The 23333-nt window shown below is 37.6% G+C and overlaps 1 protein-coding gene across 2 annotated transcripts in view; it reads left to right on the top strand.

Moving 5' to 3' along the window:
- Positions 1 to 23333, top strand: part of LOC122811043 — a 442144-nt gene that overhangs the window by 417198 nt on the left and 1613 nt on the right. The window lies entirely within an intron of this gene.

Below are 23333 nucleotides of genomic sequence, written 5' to 3' on the forward strand. Positions count from 1 at the left end.
CTGTATGGATTTTTGAAGAATGTCTGGATTTTTGCTTCATCTTCCAATTTGTGTCTTTTGCTTAGGAAATAAAAGTAGTCATCCAAGGTAATGCAGTTCCAGCGAGTAAGATTGAGACACAACCTAAGGTTAATGGGTCAGTAGTGGATTGACTATGTGTTACTGTAGCATATAAAGTTGTATTGTTTTTTCCGACAAACAAAAAAGCACCCAGTATGTTTTGTCATTGGTGGGTTCTAAGCAGTGGTAGATTGGACAACAGTAAGCATAGCTTTGGTGGCTTATCAATACTGGAAATTCAGGTGGGCACAATGTCATTTTTTTAAATGTTGGGGGTTTTAGTGTGTATGTGTATGTGTGTGTGTTGGGAGTGCTGCAACAGTAGATGATTATTAAAGACAGAGACTTCCAGACTGTGGAGAATATGTTTCTTTGTTCCAAAACCTGAAACTTGGGTACTAGGCATGCCAAAAGTAGTTTTATTAAGACATAGCATCTTGCCATTTACAGTGGATGGATATTTACATTTAATGGACAATGCTAGCAGTATTAGCGTGGGCCTGTGGGGTTCTGAAGGATGCCAAGTCTACCACTACCAATGTCTTGTAAAGTGACCTGGAAATGGATATTGGGATGTTAGTGAAAAAATACAGTAAGTGGGCTTAGAAATATAGTTTAATTAAACAAAGTACACTTGCAATTTACAGGCCATAATTTAATTTATCTCAGATAGCCCAGATCCTGGTAGATTGTATACCATTAGACTTAATTAGGGAGAGCTGTCAATCTGGGGAAATAAGCAGCCCTAGTTTCATTGAAAACACTGTGGTTGTTTGCAGGTAGGAAGTTGCAGGATGTGGATGCAATGTGTTTTATTGATTATTCTTAATGCATTTGTCATTTCAAAGCATGGTTTTCTTTGATGCAAAAGAAGGCAGGACTGAATGAGCCATATAATGCTTAACTGACAATGATGGGATAGAAAGATTATAAGTGATGTATAATGTTCGCAGCTACAGTTGTTTCAATGGTGTCTGTGATGCATAACTATTTTTGGGCCTGTGTCCCACTTTTATTTTTCGCTTTGTCCAGATTTCTTGCTCTAAGGTTGAGAGGTACGGTTCCATACTAAATCAGAAGGTTGTATTTACCTTGGAAGACTTTTCGGCATAATGTTGAGAAACAGAGCCTTTTTAATATCTCTGGTTATTTTCAGTATAAACTGCCATGTAACCTTGCGAATAAATTTCTTATTAAGCTACTTTAATTCTTTTGGAATTGACAGGTATGCCTCATTGGTTCGGACGCAAGCATTGAGTCATAATGTGACTAATTTCTTGCAGCAGTCTGTGGTTTACTTATCACAATAACTTTTCTATGTTTCTGGGTGTGTAATCAATTTAACAGTTTTAAAGGTTGTTGTTTGTCTTTCGGCTTTTTCCCGGTAAGGGGTCGCCACAGCGGAACTCCGGTCCGCTAATGATTGGCAATAGATTTTTTATGAAACACCGAGGTGCCAGCTCGACACCCAATCTTCAACGAAGGCATGCCCATTTGTGCAGAAGTTATTCACAGACTGACAGTTTACTAAGTTGTAATGCTGACCTTCGCTTTTGAAAAAAACTAATTCCCAGACTTTGTAAAGGTGTTTTCCAAAAATAAATAAATACATAATAAATAAAAAAATAATCCTCTCTGCACTTTGAGCTATAGACAAAGTCTGGGAATTAGTTTTTTTCAAAAGTGAAGGTCAGCATTACAACTTAGTAAGCTGTCAGTCTGTGAATAACTTCTGCACAAATTAAAATGTCTGAATGTCAAATGGCTTTAGATTGGAGGGAAGTTATATGTTTACTCCAGTATGTAGTATGATCTTAGAGAGTTTATGGATTTCTTATTGATTTACTTTTTGCTGAGCAGTTGTTTGTTGATTTATTGATGGTCCTTTTGGTGGTGGGAAATTGCATGGATGAATCCATCTCTATTATGAATTTTTTTTCAGATATTTTGACTTCCAAACAATTTCATTCAGTGAGTGTGAGTCACTGAGGTTGCCTATTTTGCAAGCAGGGGCTTTGTGCGTATGTGTGTGTGTGTGTGTGTGTGTGTGTGTGTGTGTGTGTGTGTGTGTGTGTGTGTGTGTGTGTGTGTGTGTGTTTATACATGTGTTTGTGTGTGTAAGAGAGAGAGAGAAAGAGATTTAATATGTATACTGAATATAGTTTTGCAAATGGAATTCTTAGTTAAACATGCCCCTCTTCCTGGGCAAATAGACTTGAGGAACCAATATTATAGCAATAACCCACGCCTGGGTGTGGGTAATGCTAAATTTACCCACGGTTGGCATGGTTTGGTCCCGAGGCCGAGGACCAAACAAAGCCAACCGTGGGTAAATTTAGCATCACCCACACCCAGAAGTGGGTTATTGCTATTATACCATGACATTATTTAAGAAAAAAAGCTATTACTTTTCTTAAATAATGGCATAGTATAATGCCTGTTTGCTGCCCTTCCGCAGATGTCTGGCATCCGCGGCAGCTCTGATGTACTGCGTGCCTGCGCGGTACATCAGAGTTGTAAAAGCGGAGAAAGCAAGATCTCCGTTGCTTTTTTTTAGTGTCTCGCTATGTTAAATGAGTTTAACATAGCGAGACAGTTTTAAAATAAGCAACGGAGATGTCCGTTGCTTATTTTAAAACTGTCTCGCTATGTTAAACTCATTTAACATAGCGAGACACAAAAAAAAAGCAACGGAGATCTTGCTTTCTCCGTTGCTTTTTTTTAAAACACTGCCTCGCTATGTTAAATGGGTTTAACATAGCGAGACAGCTTTAAAATAAGCAACGGAGATTCCGTTGCTTATTTTAAAGCTGTCTCGCTATGTTAAACCCATTTAACATAGCGAGACAGTGTTTTAAAAAAAAAAGTTATACTAATGGAAAAGTCCGGGCGACCGGACCTTTTTCCATTAGTATAACTCGATTTACAACGGGCACGCTGGCCAATCAGCGTGCACGTTTTGGGGGGATCATGGTATAATAGATCTTAGCCATCCAGCTAGGAAAGGATAGTATGTGGATTTTCCATCCGGTTTGATGAAGGCTATGCTACTTACTCAAGGAGTACATTTATGGCTATCCATCCAGCCATCCAGTCGTCATGTTGCTAAATTACATTGTTTGATGAGAGGAGCTTTTTACAGAAGTTGAAGGTTTTTGAGTCAAGAACCTGTCCATACAAAGTGGCTTGTTTATGTTGCAGTGAAGGATGTGGTCTTTGTAGTGAGCGTTTTAAATATAACCAGTATTTCTGAAGTAAAGGAAGTCTCTTAAGGCAGGATCTTTCTTAGCCTGGAAAGCAAGCCAGTGATGAAATGTATAGGAGCCAGTGAGAGACAGAGGAAAGCAAGAAGCTTTTTAGTCTGTTTGGATAACTAAGTGAACTTAGTCCTTTGACCTTTTTTGTCAGAAATGGTTGTAGTCTTTCTTTTGGCAGGGTGTTTTGCTGAAGCACATGTCAAAAGGGGCAATGCACTCAATAATGGCTCTTATAAAGGAAGAATACAGGGCTGTTATGACCTCCTTGTCCCTGGATGAGATACCCTTAATAATGAAGGGGCCATGTAAAAAGCTTTCCATACAACGGGGGACAATGTGGTGGTTAAAAGTCAGGTTTCTATCAACCTGGGTGCCCAAGCACCTCATGACTGATTGCGTGCTTACAACATTGCTATTAGTGTGATAATTTGTGGGGACATCACTCTCCTCAAAGGGGATGATAATGCATTTTTTGGCATTTAACTTGAGGCCATGTTTCTGGCACCAGTTATTTGTTTGGGTGAGACTCTCTTGTAGCTTATTCAGGATCATTTTATTAAGTCAGTAATGTGAATTCTTTACTTTATTGCAAATTTGTTGGCTTATTTTTGTGGATTATAGTATTGCAGGACTGTTAATGTTGACATTTTACGTAGGTGGACTGCTGGAGTGGTTTTCCCAGTGAGAAATGCTAGTGCTGCAGTGAATATCTGTTTATTTGTAAAAAATATATATATTAACCAATATGTTAGAGTTAACTGTTAGATTAGACAATGAGAATTAGAATTTTAAGGCAAATATTCGGCATTTCTTACATTTATTCATTGTTCAAATGCACCTACAGTACAGCCAGGTGGTCGACTTTGGTCTCCCGTGGCAGTGAAAGAGTTAACTATATGATATATTTTATATGCAGCGCCAAGACCATTTCTGTTCACTCAATGCAGCCCCGGCAAGCCAAAAGGTTGGACACCCCTGATCTAGATAGTGTTGGATACCAATTTATTTCACTTACTGGTACAAGCCAATTTCATCCTGTTATTTATGAATAGTCACAGTTTTACAGGGTATGGAAAGAAATGCCTCTTCCTACATGTTCTGGAACCCTAAAAGTAGATTAAATTCTCTGTACTTTCTATGATCAGACATAATTCCACAGTGTGAGAGCTATTAATCATCAAGCAGAGCAGTAGCTACCAATTCTGACATCCCAAACCAATCACCAATCTGGGGAGTATTCAACTGCTTGATAATGGTTCTAACATTGAAAGCTGTCATTCCCAACTGGCTTATTATAACCCTTTATTGGAATTAAGATATCTTAACATTTTAACTTTTAATAAGGGCTGGCATCCTATGTAACCACCAAACCTATATATTATTAACAAACTGAAAGAAAAAAGTACGAATGGTGGAGGGCAGCATTTCCCCTTATATGTTGATATAATATATTAGTGGTACTCGGAAAAAGGGTGGCACTTGCCACTACACATTCTTGCCCCTGAGTGGTAGTCCTCATCTTAACATTCACCTCATGAGTTACAAATCATGTATTACTTTCACTTTATTTTTCTCATCCCTTGTAGACATTTCATTATCTACCTCATGTTATCATCAGTTCTCTTTGATAATTTATAACCCTATTACATTTTCAGAAAGGCTGTTTTTCTACAAATCTTTTGACTTTTCTATGAAAAATAATTGTTTGTATCCCTCCTTATTTGTCCACTTTGCTCCTTTTAAGTTGTGCCAATTTTTTGGTGTACAGATTTTTGCTGATGTTCACAAGCCTCTAGAATCATAGATATTATTTTGTCGGTTTTCTACAATGAATATATCATAATTCATTATCATTTTATAGGAATTGTATGAAATATAAGGCTATATAACTGGAAACTATGCCTGCTTTGCTGTTATCCATCCTCAGGCTCTATCAATGTTTTTAAGGAGGCCAATGCCATTAAGTCTTGAAGTAAATTCTAGGCATGTATCCATTTGTCTAAGCTATGTTTGAAAGCCGACATGGAGTCGCATTGCTTGACATGTAAGCGGAATCTATTCTAGAGCAAGGGGGAGACACTAGGTAATGATCCTATCTTTTCAGTTAGTTTAGTTTATTACCAGATGAAGATTGAGATCTGTTATTCTGCTGCTGGATAGACTACTTGATAAACTTAGGAAGAGGAGGTCTTGGATAATAGAATTCCTGACAGCATGGAAAGCAAAACACAGGTCTGCCCTCATGATCCAATATGACATAAAGTACAGTAACAGTGACTCAAGCTTTTCCCGATAATTAAGATTTTGAGGCCTGAAATTCTTTTTGTTAGAAACCTCTGTGTTTTTCTTTTTAGAGTTTTTCCGATGTGTCTGGTGAGATATATGCTAAATGGTGCATTATATCGTATAATTGATCTAACCAGGGAAGAATAAAGGGGGAATAAAAATGTTCTTGTTTTTAAATGAGATGTCCTTTATAATTGATTGTGAGATACAGAAGGATTTTCCGACTACAGTTGCTATATAATTTAAGGCGAGGAGCCATATTCCCAGGGGCCCAAGTCCCTGATTACAGACTCACTGAAAAGTGGGGTATCATGAAAAGTAGGGTATCACTCATACAGGATTTTGTTGTTTTCTTATAGATTCATAGGTGTTTACTAGGCGAATGACCACAAGGGCCTTTTTCAGCCTAGCCATGCATCCCAAATCTCTGACAAGTTCCGCTACCTTTGATAAGTGTAAGAAAGGGCTTTGAGGGATGAAACATTTCCAAGCAGGGGCCTGGGAGAGGAACCATTTTCAGGTTGCCTGCATCCATTAGAGACATATGTACCAAAGGATGAATTTCCTGTTTGCCATCCAGTTGTCCAAGTTGCACTTGAAATGGGTTTAGGAGGAACTCTGCTTCGCATGAATGAGGGCCTGTTCCAGGGATGGGGTAGTCTCTGGGATACATACATGTTTCTCCAGCAGGTCCTATTTATATCACAGGCAAGGTATAAGTCTTTAGAATGGGTATTTCTGGTGCTGCTTGTTTTGTGGATATGTAGGAGGCCCATCAGAATGGGGTCTGATAATGTCCTGTATGCCAGACATAGATCTCTCCTCAAAAGCCTGTAGGAGACAGAATACAGGGATAAGGCCTCAAGGCTGTCTGCATTGGACATTTTATTTGCACCCTGTATTGTTTTAGTGAGGAACCTCTGTGGATGTTCCAATTTTTGGATATGCCTGGTTATGTACATACTAAAGGGGGCAGTGTACTCAACGACAGGTTTGATGAATACCAAATACAGTGGAACAATGACTTCTTTGGACATAAATATCATACCTTTGTCTATGAGTTGTGCAACATAGAATGATTTCTTCACTACTGTAAACACATGATGGTCCAAGGGTATATGTCTGTCTATGTGTGTTCCTAAGTCTTTTACTACTGGGTCAACTGTAAGCATTGTGTTGCCAATACGATAGTTATCAGGGGTGGATGACTTCCTGAAGGATACTGTTAGGCATTTCTTGGCATTTAGTTTTAGTCCATGCCTCTGATACCAGTTAATTGTCTGTGTAAGCCCTTCCTGGAGAACATTTGTTTCAATGTGGGATTCAATGATAGCTCCTAATTTGCAATCATCTGCAAATTTAGTCAGACAGAGACCACTGACATTGTACTTTACTTCAGAGATGTAAATGCCAAAAAAGGAGCGGTCCAAGGATTGATCCCTGAGAGACTCCACTTATGACTGTCCCTATGTAGACGTGGACTCCCCACTAACTTCCTGGGTCCTGTCTGTGAGCCAGTTGGCTATCCATCTGGTGATATATAGGTTTGTACCTTACTTCCTGAGTTTGTCAACAATGCCTGAATGGAGTGTTGTGTCAAATGTCTTGGCCAGGTCAAGGTAAGCAGTGTGAACCATTCTGCCCTCATCCATTGCTTTGGTGACCTTCGCAAAGAAGTTTACCAAGTTGAGATGGCATGACTTGCCCTTGAGGAAACCAGAATGCATTGGGTCTGGTGTCTGGAGGTTTATATATAACACTATTGATGATTTCCATGATAATTCTTTCCATGGCTTTACATATAAAACTAGTGAGACTTAAGGTCTGTGGTTTCCAAGGTCTGAAGATGCCCCATGTTTGTGCAGTGGAATGGCTGTTGCTGTTTTGCATTCATGAGACACAAATCCTGTTTGGAAGCTACAATTAAATAGCAGTTCCAGAGTGCCTGATAGGTCATGTTTCATGCTATTTAGAAGGCATCATGGCATATTGCCCGGTTCCATTAATGCAGTGTTACTGGACATAAAGAGACCATTTGAATGGTGCAGTGGTTGCATTGTCGCCTCACAGCAAGAGGTTCTCTGGTTCGATTCTCAGCTGGGATGCCTTCTGTGTGGAGTCTGCATGTCCTACCTGCATTTGTGTGGGTTTCCTCTGGGTTCTCCGGTTCCTCCCACATTACAAAGACATGCATCTGGAGCGTTTCTTCCTGGGCCTCCACTGAAAATTGGCTTTGCTCCCAAGTCGGACCTTCCAGGTAAACAAATGTTAAAATAAAAAAAAAAAAATAAATAATAAGGATCTGTTCCCTAGTAATAGCAAGGGGAGTTATATTTGATGCTATTTCCTGAGGGAAGGTCGAAGGGGGAAAGAGGAGTAAAGTTGGAGCCAAATGCATTGGCCAGTAGGTTTGTTATATCATCTCACTCAGTATATGTGGCTCCATTTACAATGAGCTCTGCACACATGTGCGTATTGCCTTTGAGGTTGCTGACATAGATAAAGATTGCTTTGTGGTTGTCTTTGGCCTGGGAGGCCAGATTTACCTCAAATTTGGCTTTGGTAGACTATTTGAGTTGTTTGTTTAGTTTGATGATAGTGCTTTGATCCTGCTGGGTGCTGCACCTCCTAATTTTTGCCATGATTTTCCTCCTTCTGTTATACAGCCTATTGATTTTGTAATTCATCCAGGGTGGCTTGTTTTTTGAGTTAGTTCTGTACTTCCTGATGGGTACAGCTACCTGTATGTATGCAGCTATTAACATGCTTGGACAGGGTTTCTGTGAACAGTTCTGCATAGGCAGCGGTGATCCCAGGGATTATGGGGGCTTGATATTTTGCCAGCTTATCACTTAATAGCAGTAAGGTAGCCTTAGGGTAGTTCCTGGATATTCCAGGTTTAGTTGGTGTCCAGGTTTTAGTTTTATTTCAAAGGATACCATTTTGTGGTTGACCTAACCAGGGAAAACATTACAGTAGGGGGTGTGCAGCATTCTCCCATATTAGTGTGGACCACATACAACATAGTTGCACACCTGGTTGGTGTATTGACAATCTGGTCCAAGGAGTTTGTGCTTACAAAATCCAAGAATCTCTGTGCCTGTACATTTCGTGTCATCTAGGATTCCCAGTTAATAGTGGGATAATTAAAGTCACCCATGAATATGGTATTGGGTTGGATGGTGAGTGTTTCCAAGAAGTTTAAATACATGGTATGGGTTTCCTGGGTCAGACAGGGGGACCTATAGCTTGCAAGGAAGTGGTGTAATGGATTTTGCCTATTGTGATTTGAACAAGGAGCAACTCAGTTGCATTGTCCTGTTTGACCAGCCTTGAGGAATGTTTATTTTTGATGTAAGTCGCAACATCTCCACCTTTAGTCCCTATCTGTGAAGTAGCTGGTCTAAATGTGTGGAAGGCATTATAACCTTGCACTGTTGGTGTGCTCTCCATGGCTTTAATCCATGTCTCGATGATTGCACAGACATCATCATTTTCTAGTATGAAGAGAGCTTCTAGGGAGTGGAGGTTTTTGTTTAGACTCCTATCATTGAGCAGTAATACCTTTAGCTTTTTTTGGGCTCTGATTTGCTGTGTCATAAGTACTTTAAGTTCGGCATTGGCTAAAAAAGGCACTTGGGGAAGACAGTGTTTTAGATAATATTCAAAAGCCTACAGAGGAGAGGTGCAGACAATGCCTGTCAAAACATGGTCTGTTAACCATCTCCTTCCATGCTGACAAATATTGCACCCCCTTAAAATGACACCAGAAACTAAGCCAGTTATTAAAGTCAGTCATATTTTGTTTGTATTGTGGCATCATCCTTGGAGAAGGTAAAATGCTGCTCAATGCTAAGCTCATACCAGCCTGAGGTGCATATTTGGAGAGCTCCATGATGTTTCTCTTCATATAGTCTAGGGTTCATAGATAGGTTCATAGATTAGTACTAGGCTAACTGCCCTTGCAAGCCATTTTTAAGCCTAGCCAATTATCCCTTGTGAGACTCAAACCCTGCACCTTGTATTTGTAAGGCAAACACCTTAACCATTAGGCCACCTGTCTGGGAATTATGTCTCAGGTCATTTACTCCCACATGGACTATGAGGGAGTCACTATTCCTCTCAACTGTCCCAATTTTTAGGTCATATTTTTGTTTTGTTCCTGATAAAGTAAATTCTTCAGAAAATATATGTTAAAATAAACCTTGTTATTATACCAACTTTCAAGTTTATAAGAACAATACTTAAAATATGTCCCTATTTTTGGGGCTTTGTCTCCCCATTTTATTGTGCTTTGGCCAGATTTCTTGCACTAACAAGTTGAGAGGTACTAGTCATACTGGTATCTGTGGTCCAATGAGAGTCAGGAATCAGTGCACTCTGCTCCTGCTCTCACCAGGAGTACAAATTCCAAGCTGTCACCTATGATGCCGTTATTAGACTTTTTGGTGATCAGCAGTCTCTAAGAAATAATGTCCTTGTGCTCCTTCTCTCGTCAGGAGAAAACAGAAGCACTAATCCCAAGGTGACTACTAAGACGCAGAATTTGGGCTCTCCAATAAACTGGTGATTTTGCAGTAGATGCTTAAACGTAATATGAAAAAATGAGTTAATATGTAATTTCTAAAAGAAATGACATTGTATTTCTCTCAGCATTTCTTATTATCTAGTTTGAGGCCTTTTTCAGTGTCCCATTCCATGACTTAATGCATGTTAGTTCCTTTTGAGTTTAAATGTTATATTTGAAATATTGGATTAACTTTGTTTATATGCTGTTGGTTAGTTTATTGTAAATATGTAAAGCAGATGATTTATTCACTCTAGGTAACATAATAACATTATCATTGCAATAAAAAACTGAAATGTAACTCTGTTGATTAAAATGATTTCCAGGAAGAGTGCACTCTGATTTTTTTTCCTTTCTTTCTTTATAAACTAATTTTTGTATATTGTGTGTAATAATTAAGATTTTTGCGGCTTTGCCTTGTGTTGTACTGTATTGGATGACATCTTCTAAGCATTGTTAACTGTGGAGTTTTTCTCCCTGTCCCTGCACTGAAATGGGATCTGTCATGGCCTGGTCTGATGTTCATGGTAAACAAATATGAATAAATACATTTAAATAAGTAAACTGCATGCTGGGTATTCATCTTTCTGCTCCTATAAGATTGAGATGTCCACTGTTGTATGAAGAGGATAAACTGAAAGTGTGATAAGAATGATCCTGGGGAACTGTGATTGCCTGTTTCAGTCTGAGAAGATGGATATGTTTTTCTGAATGTCGCAGCTGAAGTAACTCAAGGAAGTTCCTTTTTTTCCTTTCTTATTCTTTCTTTTTGCATTTTTTACCCTGCACTTAAAGTTTTGCTGAATTGAATCAGTTTTACCTTCTTTTTTCTATTTAAATCATTGTTTTTACCATTTACGATTAACTTATTTCTGGCCTAGTATGGAAGTCGTCTTGAGATATTAGTGCTTCATGTCCTGAGTGTGCATTAATTACTGCAGTTTCTAGGTAGTTAGGCACTAATTGGTTGAGTTATAGTTGCTTTTAACTGGTATTTCACTTTTAACTGTTTACAATTCATTGAGTTCAATTGATCCCTGCTATTGCTTTCAATACTTAAGCAAGATTCTGGAGAGCAGCTGTTATCTGCTTCAGTCTGAGAAATTGGAAAAGCAGTTATAAGATTAATGTACAAGTACGCAATTTGTCATTAAGCTGCCTTTAGAGAATAAATCACTGCCTGACATATTTAAAATAAACTAGCCAACAACAACATATAACCAAAGCCATCTGCCATTTGACGTGTAACACACAAATGCTATCAGTTTAATCAGTTTTGCTTCTGTGTCTGCTGATCCTCAGGCCACCAATCAATCAGACATTATGCTGTCCAGTGGAATACTGACATCCAGGCAGACATGAGGTTGCTTTGCGTTCTCACCAGTGACCCAGTAATGAGAGCTTTTATTCTCTATTCTGTGGCCTAAACCTGCCCCTGGTTGTGATATCAACACTTGCATCACTTCAAGGGACACCTATACCTAACTGTCCAAATATACACTCCCTCCACATGTCCCAGCAGTGACTATCATGTCTGAATTGAGTGGCTACAACTGCACCATCTGGCTGCATCTATCTGCATTGTGAAGGCCACCAACTATCAACCTAAGGCCTTATCATCAGGGCTGCAACATGAACTGTGTGGAAACCACACTCTCTCATTCTCTTTGTTTGCTTAATTTTGAGCATGACTGAATAATGTGTTCCTTCCTTCCTGATATCCCATCCTGACTTATTCACTATGTAAGATTTTTGACAGGGGACATAAGACATAATATGTGCACTTTGAAGCAAATATTCCAAACCTCTTTTATAACCTGCATTTTGAGGCACCTGACAACCCCAATAACATAGAGAGAACTGCATCTCACTAACAACTCCTAGCCCTTATGTTTCCATTATATAAAATGTCTTCATACATTAATCTTCAGGGCCTTATAAGCCACACACATGTTAAGAAAGACTCTGGTAAGCTACACTTGTCTGGAGTTTCCCCTCTAATTTTGATACTGTGAAAGCTATCCTTGAAGAAGCTGTTCTCAACAGATCATTTATTCAAATGTACCTAGATATACTTGCCATTCCATCATATTCCAAACTCAGCACACCTTGTAATTCATACTTTTGTAAGGCATGTGTCTGAGTACTCCATTTATCAGCCCACCAAAGTTGTTCCCAAAAGATTAACTGCCTTCACTAGGACTACTGTCTTCTCATTTCATACTCACCTTGTCATCACACCTTACCATAGTGACTTTAAAACCAGTTGAAGCTGATTAGTCAATTGTCATAAATGCCATCTATTTCCCCTTAGCTTTATAGAGTGTCATTATTAACATCTATAAATTCTTCACCTTTAGACCATCAAGAGGATCATAAATTTCAGCCATTGCCCTCCTCTTAGATTAATTTATTTTATTTTCAGGAAATTTACCAAACATATTCAGGTATCTAAATAAAGCTGGAAAGTCATTGTGTAGATGAATGAAATGGCCAACACATCTTTACCTGCTTACAGCTCTATATAATCCTCCAACAAAGAAAATGAAGACAGCAAAAACTGACATTTCCATATTCAATCTTTCCTTGATCATAACAAATGCATTTAAATTGTTGACTGCAAGCCACTGGATTTTCTGAATATGTGAGTCCAATCAAACTCAGAAAACAGTGGGCAATCTTAAAAAACTTTGGTCAGAGTAAGGCAGCTTCAGAGTTTCATCCCTGTGTTTTTCAGCTACCTAAGCCATTTTTTGTTTTTGTGGAAATCTTGGTCTAAAAATCAAAAATGTCTTACTGTCTACTTCTCTTCACAAAGCCTTCAGATTAGTTACCAAAAAGCTATCTACTTTACCTGGCTCCAAAGTCAAAAGCCCTTTTTCATCAGGTGCTGGAGTAGGACTATACCCACCCACCTGTCTGGTTTCATATTGTCTTATCTCTTTTAGTACTTCAATTGGGTCTCAGAAAATCTTAAATCCCGTCAGAAATATATACTGTTAAAAAGCTGTAATACAGGACAAAAAGAAGTCAGTCAAAAATTCAGTATCAACATGGCTTCATCAATGGCAAGGTTGTCATCTTTTTCAGCGACTTTACTTCCTGTAAAAATTTTCAAAAAAACAAAAAAAGGAGTAATCTCTGTGGTATCCCCAAAGTCTCAAACAACCCACTAAACAAGTATAGTGGGTCCAAAAGCAAAAAAAAAAGAAACTTCTCTATGTGGATCAATCCATATATATCTAGTTAATCACTGTATATTAACCAGATCAGACAATGGCAGTAGAAGTAGCAAACTTAAACTCGTCTTAAGTAAAAAAATAATAAAGTACTCAAAAGTAATCCAAGCAGGGTAGGCAGTCTATTTCCAGTCAAAAATCCTTTATTAAGTCTTAATTAAAGTCTTATTAGGTCTGTGTACTTAATAAAGGATTTTCGACTGGAAACAGACTGCCTACCCTGCTTGGATTACTTTTGAATACTTAGTAATTCTGTACAATATTTTAATTATATATTTTTTATTATTTTTTTGACTTGTCAAGTTTAAGATCGCTACTTCTAAACCATTGTCTGATCTCATTAAGATACAGTGATTAACTAGATATATGGATTGAAAATATTCTACACACACCAGCTTCTTACACCATTTTCAAAAAACACTCTATCTCCAGTTGATTGCATTTTCTCATCCATAATAGTGCTTATATTTGGCTTTCAGTCTTTTATCTTGTATGACTCACTCCTAGCCAAAACATCACTTGGTCTCACTCCAGCAACATTGAGACTCAGAATTTAAATTTTATGGGCCAATTACTTTCTTATGAGTCACTTGTAGCACTTTTTTAATTGTCATGTCACTTGTATCCCAGTCACTCCCAGCAGTTTAGTTTGAATGTGTGTGTGTATGTGAACAAACCTATAATGAAAAATAGAAGGAAAGGTACCCATAAATGTGGAACATGTGACTATTGTAGTTACATTTTTGAGGGCCCTAAGGTAAAATTAGGTCCTTTTGATATTGAAGTAGTTTTTGCAACAAGTTCATGTACCACCACTGGTGTTGTTTATCTAGCCCTATGTACGTCTTGTCAATGTTATTATATTGGCAAGACGGAAAGGAAATTAAATCGTAGAATCTAAAAGCACTGTTATAGTATTGGGAAAAAGGATGAAAGGAATGCTCTTTTTAAGCACATTAAATCTAATCCCTCCCATAGTTTTAAATTAGGTATTCTGGAAGTGGTTTATGTGGATTTTAGAGGGAGGGATTGGACTAATAAGTTATTAAGGGCTGAAACCAAATGGCAACTTAGGTTAAATGGTGCAGAGTTTCCTGGTATAAATTATGCTATCAGCATCAAACCTGAATTAAAGTTTAGAGCTAGTAGATTATAATTTAAATAATATTTTTAAACAACTTTTAATTACGTTTTAAACTAGTTCCAACATATTGTTTTTTTCCTTTTTTCTTTTTCCTTATTTATATGTATTTATAGGACAAGATGTGTTACAATTCCCTTATAAAGATTTTTATATGACTGTCTTTTTAAATGTTAATTGTTTGATTTGGTTGACTCATTAAGGAAAATGTATAAAATGAGATTTTGTGTATCATTTTACTGTTCTGATGAAGTCATTTTTGATGAAAGCGCTTGACCCTTTTTGTTTTTTCAAGAAGTTTTAAAATTAAAGTGTTCTACACAATTGTGGAGTCAGGGACTAGTTATTGGCGCTGGAAGCAGTTTTTTCCTTGTTGGTTGTTTGTTTCTGCTTTCACACCTGCTGGTTTTACATGTGTGTATACGTATATATATATATATATATATATATATATATATATATATATATATATATATATGGGTCTACCTGACAACACCGACGCACTACAACACCGACAACGAAATCACTGACACCACATAACCGAAAGTTCACAAACACGAAACCTCACATGCCCGACACACCATAATCCCGACAATCAACAAACAAAACAAATCCCCTGTCCAAAAAGCACACACACAACACAAGCACACCAAAATCCTTACAAACCCACACTAAACCTTACATACACAACTATCTACAACCTTAACCCAAACCCTAACCCTAAGGTCCGTCACTATCGCACACTCACCTAACCCACGCCCTAACCCTAACTCACTTAACCCGCCCCAACCCTAAAGACTGTCACTTTTGCACACTCACCTAACCCGCACCCTAACCCTAACTCACTTAACCCGCCCCTAACCCAAAAGACTGTCACTATCGCACACTCACCTAACCCGCGCCCTAACCATAACTCATTTAACCCACCCCTATCCCTAGAGTCCATCAATATCGCACACTTACATTACTCGCACCCTAACCCTAATGTCCGTCACTACTGCATACTTACACAGCCTTTTCACATGTCGGTGTTCTCAGCGTCGGGGATTTCATCCATCGGTCATCTCAGTTTTCGATCTTCTGGTGTCGGTGTTCTCATCGTCGGCGTTGTCAGCTTTTGGCGTTGTCAGGTAGACCCATATATATATATATATATATATATATATATATATATATATATATATATATATAGACAACTATATAAAAAATCATGCAATCATTATCTTTTGCATTCTTGGGCACTTGATTATTTACATATTTTTGCATTCTTGGGCACTCTGATTATTCACATATTTTTGCATTCTTGGGTACTCTGACTATTCACATATATTTTCTGTCTTGTGCACTCTGATTATTCACATATTTTTCTGTCTTGGGCACTCTGATTATTTACATATTTTTTTCTGTCTAGGGTACTCTGATTATTCACATATTTTTCCATTCTTGGGCACTCTGATTATTCATATATTTCTTCTGTCAAACTCTATCACCGGCATTAGATCATCTGACAGAAAATTTATATTTTCCTCATTCTCCTCATATAAGACTTCATACTATAATTGAAGTTTGTGAATGACAGTCACAAGACAGTTCATGTCTTCAACCATTCCTTCACACCTTCTGTTCATCACTACTATAAACTTGACCATCATTTTTTTATCTCCATATAGCTAAATAAGAGTTGTTCCCATGGTAATGAATCATACACACCTGTAACAGTATGTGTACAAGGCACCTCCACTGGAAGCAGTGGCGGCTGGTGACTTCAAATCAAAGGGGGTCTGCAGGAGACAGCTGAATGGGTGGGGTCAATTGGGAAGGGGTGTGGCCAACTAGACAGGGGAGGAGCAATGCTCAAAACCACAAACATTGTAACTTTAATTAAATATGCTGCCCTGGGTGTCAAACCATCATTATGAGAGTCCAGTCAAGACAAAATGATGTGTAGAAGAAAAAAAAATTCAATGCTTTGGCTGCATGACAGCTTACATAATATCCAGATGGAAACAAAAAGGTTGAGAGGCATGAAAAAATAAATTACTTTTTAAATACATTATTGGAATGCCAGTCAAAATCAAGTATAAGAAAAACAAACAGCAATCAACTCAGACCACTTCTCCTTGCATTGTAGTTCTAATTATGATTTATATTCAGCTTTATTAAAGTAACATACTGAAAGTAGCAATCTCTGTGATACCCCCATTTGTAAAAATGTTTCTTATCCAAAAAAGACCTGCTGCCTGACAACAGCTATCTGCTTGTTTCATGGGGAAGACATGATCAAAGTAAAAAATGAAAAGCAAACACGAAACAAGCTCAAGATACATTGCTTAAAGGATTACTGCACAGGTTATGGACTACACATGATAGACTGGCATTCTGTTTAGTTTCCAGGTAAATCCTGCAAAGATGACTGCAAGTCTCCAACAAATGTAATGAGCTTCTTAAAATAATATAATCCTGTCCTTTGTAACAAACAATGTGATATGCATTTCAGTAACCAATGCTTATACATTATCTAGTTATGTAAGTATTCTCTGCATGGCAACAACAGAAAGGCTTTCAGTGTTAGCAATTCTTTAACAGTACACTTATTAAAGCCTACTTTCATCTTACAATCTCAGACAAGCTTTACCTGATGGCCATTAAAGCATTGCTACCTAAACACAGAGCAACAGGCACTTTCTAAATAATAATAAGCATAAATCAGCAGTATAAAAATATGACAGAAACCAGAACATTCTGGAAAATCAAGGACAGATGAAAAGCCACTGTAGTACTTGTGTCTACCTTGGATGGGGGATACTCTGCACATTTACACTGCATAACTGCTCCTTGCCTTGCTTGGACATATCCAGAGTCACTACACGGGGGAGTGGGGTGCAACAAGTATGTCACAATTTGAAATGTCTCTGATTGACTGTGATGGCCCTGACACATTTGTCATACCTTTCAACCTCAGAGCAAGAAATCTGGACAAACCCACACATAGAAGTGGGACAAAGGCCCAAAAATAAGGACAATTTTTAAATATTGCTCTTATAAACTTAGAAAGATAATAGAATAGTAAGTCTTGCATTAATATGAATTTTCTAAAGGGTATGAAATCTGAAATTAAAATGTTTGTCATTATTTTCTAACTTCAGTCTTAAATGATTTGCAATTAATTTGCCAAAAAAACACAATTATATGAACAATGGACCAAAAATGTGATGCAAAAAATATAAAATAGCCACACAATACGGCTAAAAACCTGTCAAAGAAGGGATACTTTTTAAATAGTAGTGCTGCTAACTTGAGCAGCTAACAAAATAAAAGAATCTACCGATATTTCTGAAATAAAAGTAATCTATGACTTTGATTATTACAGTTATTTATTAATTGTAAACCCTCCACATTTTCTTCCAAAATTGCCATTTTGAGGAGGGATTATTAGGGGAAGAGCAACATTTTGAGCCATAATCGGGGACACTTGAGAAGTTTGGATATACCTAATTCTATAAAGCAATTTATTTGCATGTACCTCTCAAACTGTTAATGCAGGAAATCTGGACAAGGCCAAATATAATGGGGGAACATGAACAGTACTAAAAATTGCTCTTGTATAGTTGATAGAATAACAGGTTTTGCTTTAGCATGCATTTTTCTGAAGGTTATGAAGTCTGAAACTCAGTGTCTGTCATTATTTAGTAACTTAATTCCTAAATGATTTGCCAGAAAACCACAAATTTTATGAGGAAAAAAACAAAAATTAGAAGCAAAAATCTATTCATTCTGTGAAAATCTGGACAGTTGAGAGGTATAGTTCAGGTGGGGCTGGCTTTGAGCTTGCTGCCCTTCCCCCTCACAAAATCATGGTCAAATGGACCCCCCCCCCCCCTGCAGCCATTCCAATGAACCACTATTTGGCTATTTCACCCCATTTACCTTAAACAGTAATGTGCATACTGCTTTACTTCTACGATGATTAGGACTTCATTTGATAGTTTTATTTTGCATTTTACAGCACAAACACCAAGACATCTGCTAAACAAAGCAGTGCAGTCTCACAATGAAAACAGACTTAGCATTAAAACGTCTCTGCCATTGAAACTCACATTCATTGAAACAACATTGAAACCCACATTCAAAGAAAATACATCTGGCTAGTGGCAGATAGACTAACTTTGGGCTATTTTCAAATGATAGGCCCCTTGCACACAAAACATACATGTGTTCTGTGATGAACCTTCTTGATTGCATTAAATTATATTCCTTGTATAATACAGTACAGTTGTTAGAGGGTATTTTAAATCTATTGTTTTGAACATTTTTCCAGTAAACAATGAAACAAAATGCATGCACCATTAATGACAAAACTGCCCAGTTGAGAACATTTCCATCATAAAAGTCTACTTAAACTTCTACAATCAACCAGTATTAGTAAATATGCACAATCTCTGCAGAAGTAAAAGTCATCTAAATAATTCCACATTATAACGATCTGTAACTAATGAAGAGGTTGCTGCTAGCAAACAGCTTTATATTTCATAGTTTCATCTACAAATAAAGTGGCTGTTGCCCTTGAGGAATAAATTGCCTATATTACATTAAAAAATGATAAACTAGTAATATTGCAATAGGGAATGGATGGCAGACAATGGACAGGTTCATATTTACTAGGTATCTTTGCCAAAGAGGACATTCTCAAGATGGCAGCATCCACTCAGTTTACAACACAGTACAATATCAGCAATGCATCTACATACTGTGGGAGGCGAACCCACAGCCTTCTACATCAAAAGCAAGTACACTACCTGCTGTGCAATTAACAATGCAAGCAGTCTCAGCATAAGCAGTACTAAACTTCTCTTCTCCTGCAGCTCTCAGCTCCTTGTAAAATCTACTTGACACTCGGCTGTATCTCTCAACTTTGCAGCACAAGAAATCTGGAAAATGCCAAAATGTATTAGTGAGGGACAAAAGCCCCAAAAACCAGGGACACATTTTAAACATTGCTTTTATTATCATGGAAAATTGCTAGAATAAAATGCTGCATTATCACCATGCATTTCACTGCCACGTCTTGAACCTAGGACCCTGTGCAAAACATTCGGAGCAACATACCACTATGCCAAATCAGTTGTTTTGTGAAAGAGTGGAAGAAACTTAAATGGCTACCATTTAGTGAATTCAGTTTTCACCATAGCTGTCAACCTCTTAGCACAAAACTCCCTGACAAAGCCAGTAATGGGGGACTACAACCCTCATACTTATTCAGTGAATTCAGTTCTCAACATAGCTCTCAATCTTAGCACAAAACACCTGGACGAAACCAATAATGGTGGAATACAGTCCCCAAAATAGGGACAAATTTCAAATATTCATCTTATAAACTTAGAAAATTGCTAGAATAAAAGGTTTTGTGTTACTAAGTACTTTCTGAAGAATATGAAGTCTGAAATTCAAATGCCTGTCAGTTTTATTTATTTAACATTTGTTAACCAGAAAAGTCTGCCTTGGAACAAAAGCCAATTTTCAGCAGAGGCCCAGGGACAAATACTGCCGACACATGTTTTTGTAACATGAGAGGACAACAGAGCAAACCCACACAAACACAAGGGAGACATACAGACTGCACACAGAAGGCACCCCAGCCAAGAATCAAACCAGAGAACCTCTAGCTTTGAGGCAATAATGCTACCACTGCACCATCAACTATTTAAAGAATCAAAAACTCAGGAACCACAGATTTTACAAGGATCAGAACAGAATAAAATATGAGGCAAAAATGTCCAAAAGTTTTACAAATGGTGGTAGGTAGGGAATTAAGGTGATTGTTACCTTGCACACAACACACCATAAAATCAGTGACCATGTCTAAACTTTTCAGTAACCTCAGTTGCCTGCTGGCTTTCTTTTTCAATTGCTTTCCTGATTTTGTAATAGGATCTATATCTATGATCTTATTTCTTCTCAAAATATAGTATTGAGACTACTGCCTACTACAAACTTCATCTTTGTTTCATATTCTCATAAACATTCATAACCAGGATCACTCAGAGGAATAACTGTTCACTACCATACCATCATTAGAGGTGATGTCCCTTTAGCTGGAAAATGGTACTCAACTGGACATGTTCCAATTTGGGTACTTACATATTTTCTTCATGTCCACCCTACCCCTTGATCAAAAGTATACTTATTTAGTGTGTTTCCTTACTAGGCCATCTGTCTCATAAGCTTTTGATTCCACCTGTCCACCATCCCTTCTGTGTATCGATACTTCTTTCTTTCCAGGCTGAGCAAACAGTATACAATTTTTTGCTGATTTCTTCTAAGCCATATTCATATAGTCTAAAGAAATCATTAGCCTGATAGAATTTAATTTGGTGTATTGAATCATTTCTTATGATAGGCTACAGTAGATCTGGGTTTATCTGGTAGATTTGCTTTTTAAGTTGAGTCGTACACAACATTAAATACAAAAACACACTGTAAAAGAATGGTAAAGCCAAGCTTTTTGTGTTCACTTCAGTTTGGGCATGTCGCAGTGCCTTGACTTTCTAATGTTTCTAAGTAGCATTCCCATATTGTAAGTCACTATATCTGAGTTACCCTCTGCTTGTACTTCTGCAGTAATGCCAAAGGCTAAGTGTTTTCCTATCTTTCATTCATTCATTCTTTATTTATTTCTATACAAAAATGACCCATTACTGCCATGACCTGGTAAAATGATAGGCATCACTTAAGTGTCAAGGAATATATATATATATATATTTTCTTTCTAGCTAGGTGAGTAATTTGGTTTAGATGGAACATGTTAAGCCATGATTTAAGCAGTTATAAAATTATGCCATACATGCTGATAAATTAAGTCACATAATTGTCTAATCTCACATTACTAATATTACTATGGGTAAACTACAGAGCCAAAATTCATGAATGCATGTGAAATAGGAGGACCTCAAACTGATCATTTTAGGCAGTACCTCTGAAGTATTTGAACAGTAGTAATGATTTAAGGTGTTTTTGTGTTTTGTAAGTTTCACACGAGGGCTTTCTGTTACTGAATGAGAAAGCCATTTTGACTTTTGCAAGCTTATATTAAGAGAAAGTGACAGAAAAGAAATCAGAGACAGAAGAACAGTACAATTTTCTGAGAATGGAAGAAACTTGGTATGGAGGAGTAATGGCAGAGATGTAGTAACTTAGAGACCAAAATGCAAGAGAAAAGTAAGGAAAAAACTATAATGGGTAGCCATTTTACCTAGGTTCACTTAGCAGCTTAGCTGCCTGTCAGAGCTAGCATGGGAAGGCTAGTCATGTCTGTCCTAGTGGGAGGGCAGTCCGGGTCATAAGAATATGTGATTCTATTGGAATAGGTACAGTAAAGCACAAAGCAACCATAGAGCATTAATTCAGCTTACTAAGCTGTGAAAATAAATGCCAGGTACACAGAAATAAGCAATTATTTAGGGAAGGTGTAATGTCACCCATTCTGCCTTGAGGGACCAGTTAGGGTCATTATGGAAATGTTCTGATTGTCTTAAAGCCAGCAAGAGCACAAAATAATCCCATGTCTACTGGGATGATATCCCCTCTGCATGGATATAACTTCTGTGCTGGGGATGTTCTTAGAGGAATGAATGAACTCAAGTCTAATTGGGAAATGCTTGCTGGCTGTCAGCTATGGAGGTAAAAAATGCAATGTTTGGTCACATGCATTGACAGCTTTTCAAAATGTAAAACAATAGGTATCTTCACACACACACACACACGCACACACACACACACACACACACACACACACACACACACACACACACACACACATATCTGTGTATGTGTGTGAGTGTGGTGTGTATATATGTTTGTGAAAAATGACAATATTTTTAAGCTTTCATATATTCTTCAGACTAAATTAGCAGTAATTGTTTATTTTACTTTTCACTTTTTTTGTTCCCCTCACATCCATCTTCCTTCATCAGATATGTCTCAGACCTTCTCCTTAGTTATCTGCTCCAACATTACTTGCATCTGTCCAGTTTGCCCTTCATAGACCAGGCCCCAAAAGCAAGGAAATTCAAACATGTCCATTTGGGGAGCATACGAAGACGAGATGGGATAATCTAGTGTGGCATGTTTCTGACTGCTGCAAAGTTATTCTATTTTTAGTTTAATCTGTATCCATTGTCAACCCTTACCCAGAGTGCAATGATATCCATGTTCATTGAGGAAATACTAGTGCATTTACTACTATTTTCACTGCAAGGTTAGAGACTTCTGTCTCCACTGAAGACTGTTGCCCCAAACAAATGACTGGTCTCTCAATTATGGGTGAAGCAGAACAATACTGCTAAATGTCCCCCCCCACCACTAAATCCTTGGAGCATGAGTTTATTAACCAAACCTGGGTTGTTGGAGGTACAGAGAAGACTCACTTTTTTTTGTTTGTACTACTATAAGTAGTTTGTGTTTTGTTTATTTTTCCATCTCACATCTGAAATTTTTTATTCCTGAGCAATATTTCTATGTTGCTTTCTAAAACTGTATCTTTTATCAGTAACTTTTGTCAACAGGTTTGAATGTACAGTTTTAATGTGTTTGAAAATCTTCCAGGACAGAACAGTTGTGGCATAATCTCAAATACTTCCACAACCCCAGTAGCAGCAGTTTCATCACTACAGGGGAATTTGCACTCTCTTCATGCAGAAAATAATGAGATGCATTTTAATTTTTGATACGTTTTCACCCATACATTCAACATTTCCTTCATAAAAAGCATGTCCAAAGAATTTTTT

This window comes from Protopterus annectens, chromosome 9.part0 (assembly GCF_019279795.1).
Source record: "Protopterus annectens isolate FY-2018-M chromosome 9.part0, PAN1.0, whole genome shotgun sequence".
Taxonomy (NCBI): Eukaryota; Metazoa; Chordata; order Ceratodontiformes; family Protopteridae; genus Protopterus; species Protopterus annectens.